Source organism: Pteropus alecto, unplaced genomic scaffold (genome assembly GCF_000325575.1).
Source record: "Pteropus alecto unplaced genomic scaffold, ASM32557v1 scaffold171, whole genome shotgun sequence".
NCBI classification, from domain to species: domain Eukaryota; kingdom Metazoa; phylum Chordata; class Mammalia; order Chiroptera; family Pteropodidae; genus Pteropus; species Pteropus alecto.
The window spans coordinates 7425664-7439939 of NW_006431925.1; the positions used below are offsets into that span (position 1 = coordinate 7425664).

Sequence of the window (14276 nt, forward strand, 5' to 3'; positions counted from 1 at the left end):
GGCACACCCCAACAAAGAGAGTAAGTGCTGGCTCTAGCTTCATAAAGGGCAACTGAATTTCAAAAGGAGATTCATTCCCCATGAAAAAAAGCAGAACCTCATGAACTTGGTCATGGATCCTCCTTCCTCAGCCTCTGCATTACCCCTCACTTCTTCCTTCTCAGCTACCTTTCTGGTCTTTCAACTTTTTATTTCTTTTAAGTATATTTCTCTAATATTTTTATTTGTTATTATTTTGACAATTTTAATTCTGATCTTTTTATTTCAGTATTTTGCTTTTCTGATTCATGGAGCATAGAAGCATATGTATTTTGCCTTAGATTTTATCTTCTTTGCTTTTTATGTTTTTAACCTTTTACCTCATTGGTTTGTGACCTGTCTTTTATTTTAAATCGTATCCATTTTATCTTATTATTTTAAAAAGCTTAATTTTTTATCTTTATTGGACTTCTGAGTTTAGTTTTAACTTCTCTTTAGTTTTATTTTTCTCTTACCATATACTCTATTTTTTTAATAGCTTCTTAATTTTCTACTCTACCTTTATGTAAAAGTTTTCATTGGTTTTAATATTAGTCATCAAGAAGTGTAATAGAGAACTTACTCCATAAATAGATTTTGAAGGCCTTTTTCCCTTTGGCTTCCTATCACCACCCTGACTTTCCTTTAAAATTATCCTAATTTTAAGTATGACTTTTATTTTTATTATTATTTATTTTTTTAGGCAAGGCAACCCTTGGTTGACTTCACAGATTGCAAGGACCTTGTCAGCTTACAATCCCTTATTTTTTTTTATATTTTACACCTACAGCACCTGGTCTTCCTAAGTGGTCTCCCATCCAAGTACTAACCAGGCCTGACCTTGCTTAGCTTCTGAGATCAGACAGGATCAGGCTTGTTCAGGGTAGCATGGCCATAGACAAGGATGACTTTTAAAACACAACTCTCATGAAAGGAGTTACAAATATGGAAAGGGAAGCCTGGAATAAATCTCATGATGCTGGATTACAATTAAATACATTAGTATGAACTCATGGCACATGCACATGCACACACACATTTATTTACATACATGTACACATATATGAAATACATAATATAAATATACATAGTCACAATCACACGTATACATTTATTTCATAGCTCTGTCTACTGACAAAGCAATTAGACCCCAGTAGCAATGTGTACATCTGCTTCCCAAGGCTGTTTCTGAATATCATTCTCCACTAAAAGGAACAAGGACTCCTTGAAGAAATGACTGCTTCTAGGGCTGAGACCAGGAAAGTACAAGACAAAATATCTTGAACCTGACATATCTTGTGTCCAAAAGAAAGCTCAAAAAATGATGTAAATATGTTAAAAGAACACTAGACCCAGTTTGATGGAGTTCCCATTTGCCAAATCTGGGACATTTGATCATCAAAATAAATAATGATAGTAATAGATTATAACTCATTGGATAAAAGAAGAATCCTTGAATCCACATAGAAATAAGACATAATAATAATACAAATACAAACATACATACATACTTTCATGATAGAAAGCTCTTCCTTACAGTAGAATGCCCACTAATACTTGTAGAAAGAATAACAGAGTTAGAAAATACCATTCAGGCAAAAAACAGTAACAAATGCTAAAACTAGTGGGTAAAATGTTGATGAGAACAGGATATATACATATCCTCAAAATATATCTCTATAAATCACTTGTTAATTTCAAAAAAATAAAAATAAAAATAGCTTTTCAGTGGAAAAATCTGGAGGACACCAACTTAAACCATTTGTTTTCTCCCCTGATGCTCTGAAAAGAATACAGTATCACTCCTGTAACATTTCTACTTAAAATACATAATCTGAATCTAATCATGAGGTAACAACATCAACTAAAGTCAAATGGAAGGACTTCCTACAAAATAACTGGCTGTACTCTTCCAAATATGCCAAGATTAGACAAAGGAAGGCTAAGGAACTGTTCCAGAATAAGAGATGTAAGACATAATAGCTAAATGTAACGTGTGATCCTGCCTTGGATCCCGAGCAGGGGGAAATAGCTACAAGGGACACTGTTGAGACAACTGAGAAATTTTAACATGGACTCTGTATTACATAGTAATTATTCATAAATTTTAAATATTCTGATTTTGGTCATTATGCTGTGATTATGTGAAAGAATGAGTTGGTTCTTAAAAAGTACACACTGAAGAATTCGGGAATAAAAATCTACAATATCTCACTAGCCAAATCTGGGATTATGGAGAATCAAAGTAAAAATAATGATAGTAATGAATTATAATTCTCTTAATAAAAAGAAGAATCCATGAACCCATATATATATAAATATATAAAAGGAAACAGAGAGGTCTTTTTACAGTAAAATTACACTCAAATGGTTCAAAGAGAGTAAGTGTGAGTGACAGCACACATGCAAATGACAAAGCAGGTGGGGAAAATGATAATAATTGGTGAGTCTCAGTAAAGGAGAGTTTGAATAAACTGTACCAACAGGAAGTACTCAAATGAAAAGGGAGGTAGGCTGATGGTGGGGAGAAGCTAAGTGGCATTGAATCTTCGCTTCACTTCACTCTTTTGGGAGGAAGACAGGGGAGGGTTCCCTTTTGGGCTCCACACTCCAGCCATCCTTGAATATATTTCTTTCTGAGTTATTCCATGTACCCCCTCAGCAAGATCAAAGGAGAAAAAGTCACAATTCTGTTGTAGAGCTTCCTGCTTCCTGCATGAGAGTTATTGCTGGCCAGAATGGGGACAATTTCAACTGTTTTAAAAACATCATCAACCATGCCTTTTCAAGTTAGATGTATTAGGCAATTCAAATCCATACAGGAAATCGGGAAAGTCTGTTTCAATCCAAATTATACACCAAGGTAATACCTGGAACACCTCTCAGTGTACAAGAAAATAGTAGCTGAGGCAGGCTGTCTCAGATCCTCTGTTTGGCTTCTTTAAGGAGAAATAGTTTATATTATAGAATGGATGGGTCCTAAAGGACAAGTCAGTTAAACTTCAGAATCTTGGCTTTAATGACAATATATCCTTCTCCTCCATATCTTTTGTTAGATCCTCTTGTAAGATTCCAGTGAAGATCACTGAATCATCTCTCACACCTAGTTTCAGAGAGCGATTTCTCCCTTGATTCTTTCTTGGCTAAAGAATAAGACCTTCAGGCCACCTGAACCCACTGCTGTCAGACACCAAGTTCTCTGGAAAAACTCTTGACTCCTTGTACCAGTGACTCACTGCCAAGCCCTACCCTGTGCCCGTGACCTGACCCAAAAAAAATCTGAAGCGTTCCCTAATACCAGGAATCGGTTGGTGCTCCACGTTGGACTGGATGAGCTTGCCTTGCTACATGTGGGGAAAGCCAGATAACCTGAAGAAACAACTGGGTGATATGCTTTAAGTCTTCAGTTGCTTTTCTTTGTGCTCGGTAGTATCTCTGTTATTTTCCCCTTGATGAGTAAAAGTCTTCTCCTATAAATGTAGTAGGGTGGCAACAGTGAAGAATTGATTGGCTTTTTAAATTGGGTTCTAATATCTGCTTGTAAGAAACCTCAATTCTAAGACATTAATCCCTCCATATTCATGATTCAAAGCTGGAAATGTGTTAGAGGAGAAAAAAGGAACAAGATAGAGAGAGTCTCAAAATATTGCTGCACACATAATACTTATTAAGTACAAAGGGGAAAATAGTAACTTTACTACAGAGACATCTGGAAAATACCTTAAACCATGTGCCTCCTGATATGATGCGCTGAGAAGAATACAATAAAACTTTTGTAATGTTCAGAGGTAAAGATGAGTAAGATCCTCCTTCCTCCTACATCTGGCCTTATCTTGAGCTTCATCGTTCATACGGCCAGTACCTCTTCTTCCCAGTCCTCACTATTTCCTTTGGAAGCTAGACATGATTTGTCTTAACACCTCTCCTACACTCACCCTGCTTCCCTCCAAAGTTCACATTGCTAGCTCCCCAAGCGATCTTTTCGTGATGTTATTTAAATCTCATGTTATTCTGTGTCTTTCATGGCAGAGTTGCTTATCTCTAAGACCCTGGACACAAGGATTTACAGTGAGCACAATGAGACTCTGCCAGGAATCTCTTAGGAATAAATGGGTTAATTTCCTGTGAGGTGAGGGTATTCCTTCAGAGATTCACAAAAATTCATTAGGAACAGAATCTGCTGGTACTAAGTGGTAGCTAATGGAAAAAAATTAAAGAAAAATTTTACTGTATATCTGCCCTAAAGATTAGAATCAAATATTACATTAAGTAGGTCTTGTCTACTTATTATTATCCTTGGAGTTAACATTTAAGACCAGGTAGGAAGAGTCAACTTGCCCTAAGTTTTAAATCTAAGTATATCTATCCATCCTAGAGTCAGTCTGCTCTCATATTTTTCTGGGCTGGTTAGGAAGTCTGGGGTTGAAGAACAAGTTAAAGGACTTTCAGCTTCCACTGATGTCTGTTGCCATCCTATGACCTTTTCGGAACTTTGCCTCGATGCCTGGAGGACAAAATTTCTTTGTTCCCTCATTTCGGTTGGTTGCTAATAACTTAAACTTGCCTCATTCACACAGTTAATAACTTAAACATTCTCATTCAGACATGGGACCTTCCCTTTCCGCACCCATTAATTTATAAACCAAAGAGAGTCAGGGATTGGCTAGACAGGAAAACCAAAACAAATGGAAACAAAATTGTAAAACTTACATCATAATAATTAGGAGAATTATCTGGGAGTTTCCAAAACTTAAGTCTTATAAAGCTCTTCTCTCATTAAAAATACTTTATCATTAATCTATATGATAAGATCTAAATTTGACCATTAGATGTGGAAATGAGGGCAGATTCTGGGACACTGTTATCACAGCTATGAATTTGATGAATGAGGTCTTAGAAGCCCAGGTCTTGGTTAACTGTGGGAAGCACTCGTTTTCCCAGCTCTGTAAATTGAAGTAACTTTGTAGATTTCAGGCTGCTTTCTTGCTGAGTCTAGGCAGTGCTCCCTTGTATTGAAAAAAATGATTTACAAAAATAAATCTAACCAAATAAAGTACTTGAGAAGACTTCTTGCCCCCAGAACTATTAAAGAACTGCTTGGCCGGTCCCTGTTTGTAAATATCTTTATTAGCTCTACAACTACACTACCACCTAGCTAAAACCATTGTGAACTTCATCGCAGTTTTTAATAGGCAACTTTATCATTTCCAAATTGTAGAATCAGAGTATTAGCTAAGGTAGAAGAGCAATCACCCAAAGGTGGTGGTATTCTCCAGGTACACACGTTCCAACATCAAGGAAAAGGCCATTTTCCTGGGCATCATTGATGAGACCCTGGAAAGACATATGGGCAATGACCACTAGGAGGTTCCCATTTCGCAGCTGGACTCCTCCAACCCTAATTGCCAAGAAACTGAAGAGAAGCAAGAAATACCTCCAGGTTTTTCACTGCTCTCAGGCAACCACTCCCACCCAATCACAACTATGTAAACTTCCTATAAGATAGCTGCAGCTAAATGTTGCTTCTACAGTATCAAAAGCTAATGTTAGAGAATTTTCATGCTGAAAGAACCCAGTTTAAGAAAGTAACAGGTTTTGACCACAGAAAAGGACTCGACAAATAGTGGTATGCCTGTTTTCTTCTCGATAAATTGCAAGTTTAGGCCCACCAAGCCAATATTTTATGCAGGAGGAGGGGGCCTTTAGGCACAGTTATTCCATTACTGATCATTGACAAACTCTGTACACATATACAAATCTGTACAGAAATATATAGAGTTACTTGTAAAGAAATATCTTAGAGTTACACAAGATTATATGTACTCTTTTTAGATTCTTTTTTAATATTTCAGTAGATGGGAATTGACTATGGGTGGCGATTACAAAATTAATATGCTATTGATCCTCATTACTGATGTTTAATGAGAACCTGATCCTTAACCCACTGTCAGAATTAGGATCTATAACTAATCAGGTGGAAACGGCATGAAAGATGCCACCATTGTTTTCACTTTGCATATTCTTAGCATTCTTGTCTGGCCGGATATGTACCTTGCCATAGTATGGACAAAGAAAAACACTTTCACATACAGATCCTTTTCTTTTAACATTTGGAATATTCTGGACTGCTATAAGATTCCTGCCACAAAGAAGATCTACATACAGGGTGGGCATCTCAGTAACATTCAGACTCAGGAGCCAATCTACCTGTGTTTGAACCCCAATTCTGCCACTTACTAGTTGTCTGACTCACCTGTAAAATGGGGATGGTAACAGTATCTGCCTCATGTTATTGTTCTGAGGGTTAAATAAGTTAGTATATGTGAAGTGCTTAGTACAGTATAGCCATAGTCAAGTCAATGTAAGCATTAGTTGTAAATGTTATTTGACTGGAAAGTAGTGTAGTCAATTATCCAGTACAGTAAGTTAGGTATCTATAACTAGACATTCATTTTAAATAACTAATTTATGGCCACAGTGATTTTAATTTTTTCCCAAGCTAAAATTAGTGCAGCCATTGGGACATTGACCACCCTGCTGACTGTGCACTGCTGCATAACCAAAACTCCTCAAGAATAGAAACTTAGCCATGTTCTCAGGTACTTCTTGGCCCACATGGAAGCAAGGTGGTCTTCTAGCGATAGTCCTCTACGTAAAAATATGTACATATATGGCTGTATTTCAGGTACTGCTCATAAGAGTATTGCCTCATATTCACTGCTCTCAAAATTTATCAAAAACTCAACTAGAAAAACATTACTTATGAAAGTTTGCCTGAAGGATATACATCCCTCAAAATGATTTTAAAAATAGCAATAATAATAATAATTCTACAAGGAGTTTGTTCAAGCCATTGTCCTTTTCATTAAACATTATCCTCTCAAAAAGGATTCAAGGAGAAATTTTCTTTCTGGTCTCACTATCAGAAATGATAAAAAACGTTAATGTTTATTGAGTGCTACCAAGAACCCATCACTTTTCAAAGGATTTTATGTGTATTAATCCATTTAATCTGTGAAATGCTTTTGTGAGCAGATACCATAATTATCTTTTACAGATGAGAATACTGAAACACCAAGAGATAAAGTAATTTGTCCAAATTTACACAGCTAGTAAGTAGAAGAGCTAAGATTGGAACTCAGGTAGTCCAGATCTAAGGAACAGTATCCAAACTACCACCCTATCTACTTCTTAAAAATTTGTTCTGCCTCTGAACAGTTAGCTTTATTTTGCCTCACTGATTTTTATGACTCGTAAAATTGATTTGAATTCATTACTAGGAAGCTCAGAGTCAAATTCTTAGCCATGTAAGAGATCTTTTGGCATAAATTTTCATCACGACCTAACTCGTATCTTTTATTTCTTATTTTTCCTTTGTCCCATTATCCTTACCCACTTACAAAAACAATGCTTGCCTGATATCGAAACCTGTCAAGAACAGTAAGGGAACCACTATAAGCCAATCTTATTCATGATCATAGATGCAAAAATATTAAAAACATTAGAAAACTGATTAAAGCAATGTACAAAAAAAAATAACGCATGGTAATTAGATTGGAATTATCTCAAGAATGTAAGGATGATTTATCATTAGAAATATGTGAATAATGTAATATTCATATTAACAATTAAATGAAAACAATTAAATAATCATCTGAATCCATGCAAGGAACAAGTATATAATAAAATATAGCATCCATTCATAATAAAGAATAATCTTAAACTTGGACTAAAAGGGAACTCCCTTCCCCTGTATTAATAAAGCATTTTCAAAGCTAAATCTATAGCAAACAATGTATTAATAATGAAATGTCGAAAACTTTCCCTTTAAGATCAAGAACAAGACAAGGGTTTCCATTATCTCCCGTCCTATTCAACACCATACTGTGCCTAGTCAACAGAGAAAGGCATAACAAGAAGAAATAAAACAATCATTATTTAGTGATAATATGACTGTGTATGTAGAAAATAACTCTACAAATAAATTACTAGAGTTAATAAGAACATGCAACAATCAATTGCATTGCACGTATCAAAAAAAATAAAATAAAAAATTTTAAGAGATACTAGTCTCAATAGCACTTAAAAAGTATCTTAATGAAGAAAATTATAAACCTTTTAAAAGATATTTTTAAAAATCTAAATAAAAGTAGACATACCATGTTTGTGGATTATAAAACACAATAATTTAATGATGTCAACTTTTTCCAAATTGAGGTCATCTCAATCAAAATCCCAACCTTTTGTTTATTTGTTTGTGGAACTTCACAAGCTGATTCTAAAATTTATATGGAACTACAAAATTCCAAAAAGAGGCAAAATCCTATTGCTGAAGGACATGATTAGGTAATTATTTCTACCAGATAGTAATACTTTCTATAAACTGTAAACATTGGTGCAGTGTAGTATTTGTACAAGAAAAGACAAACAGATTGATGGGATGAAATAATGACTCCAAAAATGGTCACATACACATATGGATATTTGATGTCTAACATAGTTGATCTTGTAAGTCAAGGAAATCAGTCAAGGAAAAAATAAACTTTTCAGTAAATGGTGCTGGGCAATTATCCATATGGAAAATATAAAATTAGACTCCCACCACACACAAATATCAACTCTGGGATTAAAGTCCCAAAATCAAACAGTAAAATACAAAACCTTTAATTGAAAATATAGGAAAATAACTTAATTGCACTTGGATAGACAAGGAGTTTGTAAAGACCAAAAATATAAACCATAAGTAAAAGCTGAATAATTTGACTGCATTAAAATTAAGAAATTCTGTTTATAAAAGATCCCAAAATAAAGGAGAAATGACAAATCATAAAACTGGAGAAAACATTGGCAATTCATATAATCCACAAAGGGATCATAACCAAAATATATAAATAACTCATATGAATCCATTTTTTAAAAGGCAAACAACTCAGAAAAGAGCTTTGAATGAACACTTTCACAAAAGAGGAAATTGGAATGACTCATAAACATATGAAAGGATGTTCAATTTCATTGGCAATCAAGAAAATACAAATTAATCTATAATGAGTTTTAATTTTATAGCCACAAGATTGACAAAAATGTAAAAGTCTTTAAATTTAAAATTTAAAATAACATGCATTGGTGAGGACATGGAGCAAAAGGACTTCATCCACAGCAGAGAGCTAAACTGGAGCAGTCATGCTGGAAAATAGTTTATCATTACCTAGTATGAAAAGGTGTTTAAGTCAAACAAAATCGTTATGTATAGGCACAGAACTGACTTTGTTAGGGAAACTGAAAGCAGAGGGTCAGCAAAACATATATGGTTCACTGTTAGCTCAGTCTTCCACAAAGAGATGTGAAGGGCCAGGGTAGTGCTGGATATACCAGGGGGCTCTACTTCAGAGGTAGGACCCCATGAGAACAGCCTTGCTAATAGGTAAAAGAATGTGTGTGTTCAGTTGGGGGTGGGGGGCATTGATCAGTGTCCAACAATCTGAATTTAGATGCCAGTTACTCACAGAATTGTCTGGCAACACCACTAGCATTCCATGACCTTGGGGAAACTGGGAAGGGCCACAGCACCTTCTTCTAGGGAAAGGGCAACTCTCCATCCCAGCTCTCTTGGCACTAGGCTAACTGAACTCCCAGGGGCATTTAGCAAACAACCCCACTTGTCTCTCCATACCTATAAAGTTGACCACCTGCTTTACAGCCCAGCAATTTCACTCCTAAGTATATACCCTAGGGAATCTCTTATATGTGTATAATATTTTACATGTACAATAATAGTAAAAGTTGCATTGCTCATAATAGCAAAAACGGGAAACAAACTATACATCGATTGTAGAGTGGATAAATAAACTGTGGTGTCTTCAAATATTGGAATACTATAGAACAGAGAAAAAAATCAATGAAATTTAGTTGTATGCATCGATATTTTAAAATCTCAATAACATAATATTTAGAATAAGAAGTCAATCACAGAACTCAAAAAAGGCAAAACAAAGTTATATGTTATTTAGGGATATATTTATATATGGTAAAATTATAATGAAAAGCAATGGAATGATTACAGAAAATGATCATTTTAGTGTTGCCCACGTATAAGAGATTTGGGGGGAAATGGGGTAGGGATGCAGCAGTTTGAGGGCCCAAAGTCTTCTAAAACACCATCGGTGCTCTTTATTTTAACCTGAGCAGTGGGTACTCAAGTGTTCGCTTTATTATTATTCTCTTAACTACACGTATACATTTTTTACACTCCTCTATTAAGATATTTCACAATTTAAAAAGCAGAACAAAGAAGTTACAAGTATATGAAAAACAAAGATAAATCTTTGAGCAGACTTTAATTAAAATCTTTGGGATAAATTTCCAGGAATATCATTGCAAAGTCAAAAGGCATGAACACTTTGGAAGGGTCAGTATTTTATACACACTTCAGCAGTACCTCCTTACTTTAAGTTTTATTTTATTATGTATACATTTATGTAAATTTCTTCACTCTTCTGGATCAAGATGAAGCCTAAATAAACCAATAATAAGGTGAAGAAGTAGGACTAGATGTGGGGAACAGAGCCCTGCTGCCTGTGTGGTATTTTTCCACAGCGGAAACATGGGTTAGATTCCCACACGGGAGATATGCAAACGCAGTGGGGGTGTTATTCCAGGATCACAGATCTGTAGCTTTTTTCATGAACCAACGAAAGGAGCCAGAAACTCTTCTCACCTTCAGCCTGTGAATGCCCTTCCAGGCTTTCCTGCCTGTCTGTAGCTGGAGGCCTAGCCAGGCCACCCAATATCACTTTCCTATCCACCTAGAACATGCTGCAGCCTTTTCCTGTGTGTGCATGAGACTCATTATTGGTTCATCTTGACAGAAGTGCTGTGACTTCACAACCACTGATAGCTATCAGCAAAAAACCTAGCATAAACATCCTAAAAGATATTTCTTTTTTCAGAGGCTTTGCAGGGTATGGGAATAAATATCGTTCACTGGGCATGGAGAGAAAATAAATATTCTCCAGCTATAAAGACCACAGGAAAAAAAGAAGCCTTATAGCTCCTGTATCCTCAGTCTAGAGCTGTCCCAGGGACAGCTCTGTAGGCAACCCCACTGCACTCTCCACCCATCTGCAGCAGAGCCCTTCCCAGGCAGGGGAAAGTACTTGTCACTATGCCTGTCTCTCTCTTTCCTCATTTGGCTATGTCTCGTACATCTTTTATCCTCAGCACTGGCATGGTAACTGGTACTTCTAATGGGCCCTGCTGCTGGAAGAATTTGCCTAAAAGACTAGTGGCACCTACTCCTTTTACCCAAAAGAAAATGTGGGTCCATATTGGCAAAGAAATGTCCAAAGCCACAGAAAGGGTGATAAGGGCAGAATTGTTAGTCTTCTGAATCCCATTTCTAATTCCTGCCAAGGCATGAAGTTTTCAGTAACAGCTATATTGTGTACCAGTTCTTGGACTCCTCAAGTCTGCATCTCTGCCCTGGCAGAAACAAAATGAGCTAATTAAATGCTTGCCACTGGCTTATTTTGGAAACTTTATGGAGTGTATGAGAGCCTAAATGAATTTCAGGCCACTATTGATTACTTCAAATGCGAAGGAAATCATCCAAGCATGAGAAGAAAGTAAGGAAGCTAAACCCGTGGCCAAGGGTTATTAATATTGTAATGCTTTTGCTTATTGATGCAGAAAAGCAACTCTTGGCTATATAAGGGACTAAAGCTTTAAGGTTATAATGGAAGAGAGTAAATAGAACCCTTCAAGATTGAAGAAGAGTCCAAGCAAATACTCTACCTAATTGCTTTGGAATAACCAAGATTGCCCTGCTTACTGTGGGAGAAAGAAAATCAATAGATTGTATTTAGAGGAAACTAAAGGCACTATCGGGTCATTCTCTATGTGGCTAGTGGAGAGTGGTACCTTGGCACAGATCCCCAGAGGGGTTGCAATTAAGTCAAAAGCAGTCCAAACTGCCCAAAACAATCTAACAACTTGTATATATAAAATAGTTCGTTGTGAAACTTAAAGGCTTCCAGTGGATCTGCACAGCTGCTCGTTGTTAAGAGGTCTTTATAGGGCATGTGGACCCTTGCTCACCCTTCCCTCCATCACATACTCCAGTAACTCAAGCTAGTGGCAAACCCGATAAGGTTTATGGGTCACAGCATTAGTCTCGGTTACAGAAGTTTCTGGGAACCAAATTAAAGCTCTCCTATTTCTCACGAAGAAAGACAGGCTTTCAATCCAGAGCTTTGCTTGCCCAACTTTTGAACTTTCCTATCCAAAATTACCTGATACTGTCCCTCACATGGTAAATCACTTCAGAGAACATAGGATACTTTGGAGGGATATATGCTGTCCTTCGATCACTGGCTCAGGTCTGACTCAGACCAAACAGACTTAGATACACTAGCCTTGAGCTGTGACCACTCTTACCTATCACCTCTCTATATGTACACTTTCATGGTGATATTTAAGGAGTAACTAACTTTTGTGAGAGCCTCAAGCTGGGATTCAGGTGAACATTGAAACAAGGCACATTATTTGGTTCAAAGTAAGTTATGGAACCTCCAATATAGTGTCAAACTAAATGATTCTAAAAACACTTTAAAATTAAGTAAAGTGGAGCTCTTTTGTAATATGGACTTTCAGGGCCAGTATTAATTCATTCTCTGTTAGCAAAAGAAAGTATAATTTGATTTGCAGATTATCCTAAAATCTGCCAAAACATAGCTTATCCTTCCCCTTGGCCCTTCTATTTAGTCAACTGGTCATCAGACCAGGAAACCTCTGCTCTACAATCCGTTGGATCCTCTCTCTTCTCTTGTTCCTCTGGCTGCTGGCACAGCCTCCTCAGGGTTCCACCTCAGGCCTCTGTACACCTCCACGCTCCTGCCCTTTATAACTTTTACGGCCCTCCGTTACCTAGAGAAAAAGTCTAAACTCTTCAGCAGCATCATGACCCCTCACAAGACCCCTAACCTAACTTTGAGTCTCACCTTTCTCTGCTCTCCAGGGCTAGAGTCTCCTTTCCCCAAACAGCTCTGATACTTCATGCCTCTGCCTTTTTTCTTTAAGTCATTCTTTATTCATATTTAAATTTTAAAAGTTATTCTTTACAGTTTACAAAATATGTCCATATATATTGCTATTCCTCTATATATCTGTTTCATAAAAGAAACTGAGACTCAAAGATGTAAAATGACTTGTCTACTATCATTAGCTAATAATTGGAAAAAATGAAATAAGGTCAGTCACATCTTTTCATTACAAAGCTAAGTTTTCTCTTGATAAATTATTTGCAGCATTAATATTTAAATTCCACAGAGGAAGGAAGTTTTGTTATGTCATTAATATAGCCAAGGATGTCTGTTTCAAAACAACTATATCTCAACCGACGTGGATAAGTCAAACAAAGAACCATTAGCGGCAGCAGATGTCATAAACTAATCTTAGGCCCCACTAAGAGGGGCGAGACACTTACATGTAAGCATTGACCTCAGCGTTTGCTTTACCACACAGGCACAGACTAGTGTCCTGTGCACCTTTGCCTTCCTCCCTCACAGCACAGCCAGGACTACTACACAATATTTGACCAGATTATAACACTATAATCTGATGAAACACTATACTATTTTACCAGCTTTATCTGGAAATGAGACTCAGTAGGCATGGCAATTGGGCTTACGACATTGGCCTCTGCCTTCTTTTATACAATGCTGCCTAAAATAACTTTTCCTTGCTCTTTTACTAGGAAAGATTCTGCTTATTCAACACTTCTTGAAGTTTCCCCCTCATCTCTCTTGTCTGCATTTCCATTGCTTTCTGGAACGGTATCAATTACATGTTTCTCATCCTGGGTACACGACCAGCTCCTTGTGAGCAGGGCCCTTGCTGGGCTTATTTGTGCGTCCTTTGTGCTTCTCTCCGTGCCCAGCACACAGAAGCTACGGTACATCTTTGCTGAAAGAATCGATTCTTTCCAGAGAAACGGTATTGTCCTCAAGAGCTGAGATGAGGAGTCTCAGCTCTATCATATACTTTACAAGAGGTGACACTCAGTGAAGTGCAATGTAACACTCACACCCATTTATTTTATAAAAGCATTTATTTGATCACCAGGTTTGATGTATAATACTGGTACCGCTATTTTGACAATATTACATCTTTTTGTTGTCACATATTGTTTTACCAGGGGGATGCTTCTTCACATCTCTATCAGAGAAAAGCACTGTTGAGAATAGCTTCTCTAAACTTGAAGA

At 36.7% G+C, this 14276-nt stretch overlaps 1 pseudogene; it reads right to left on the reverse strand.

Annotated features, from left to right (window-relative positions):
- Window positions 1–799: 799 nt before the first annotated feature.
- Window positions 800–918, reverse strand: LOC112475561 (annotated as a pseudogene).
- Window positions 919–14276: the final 13358 nt, after the last annotated feature.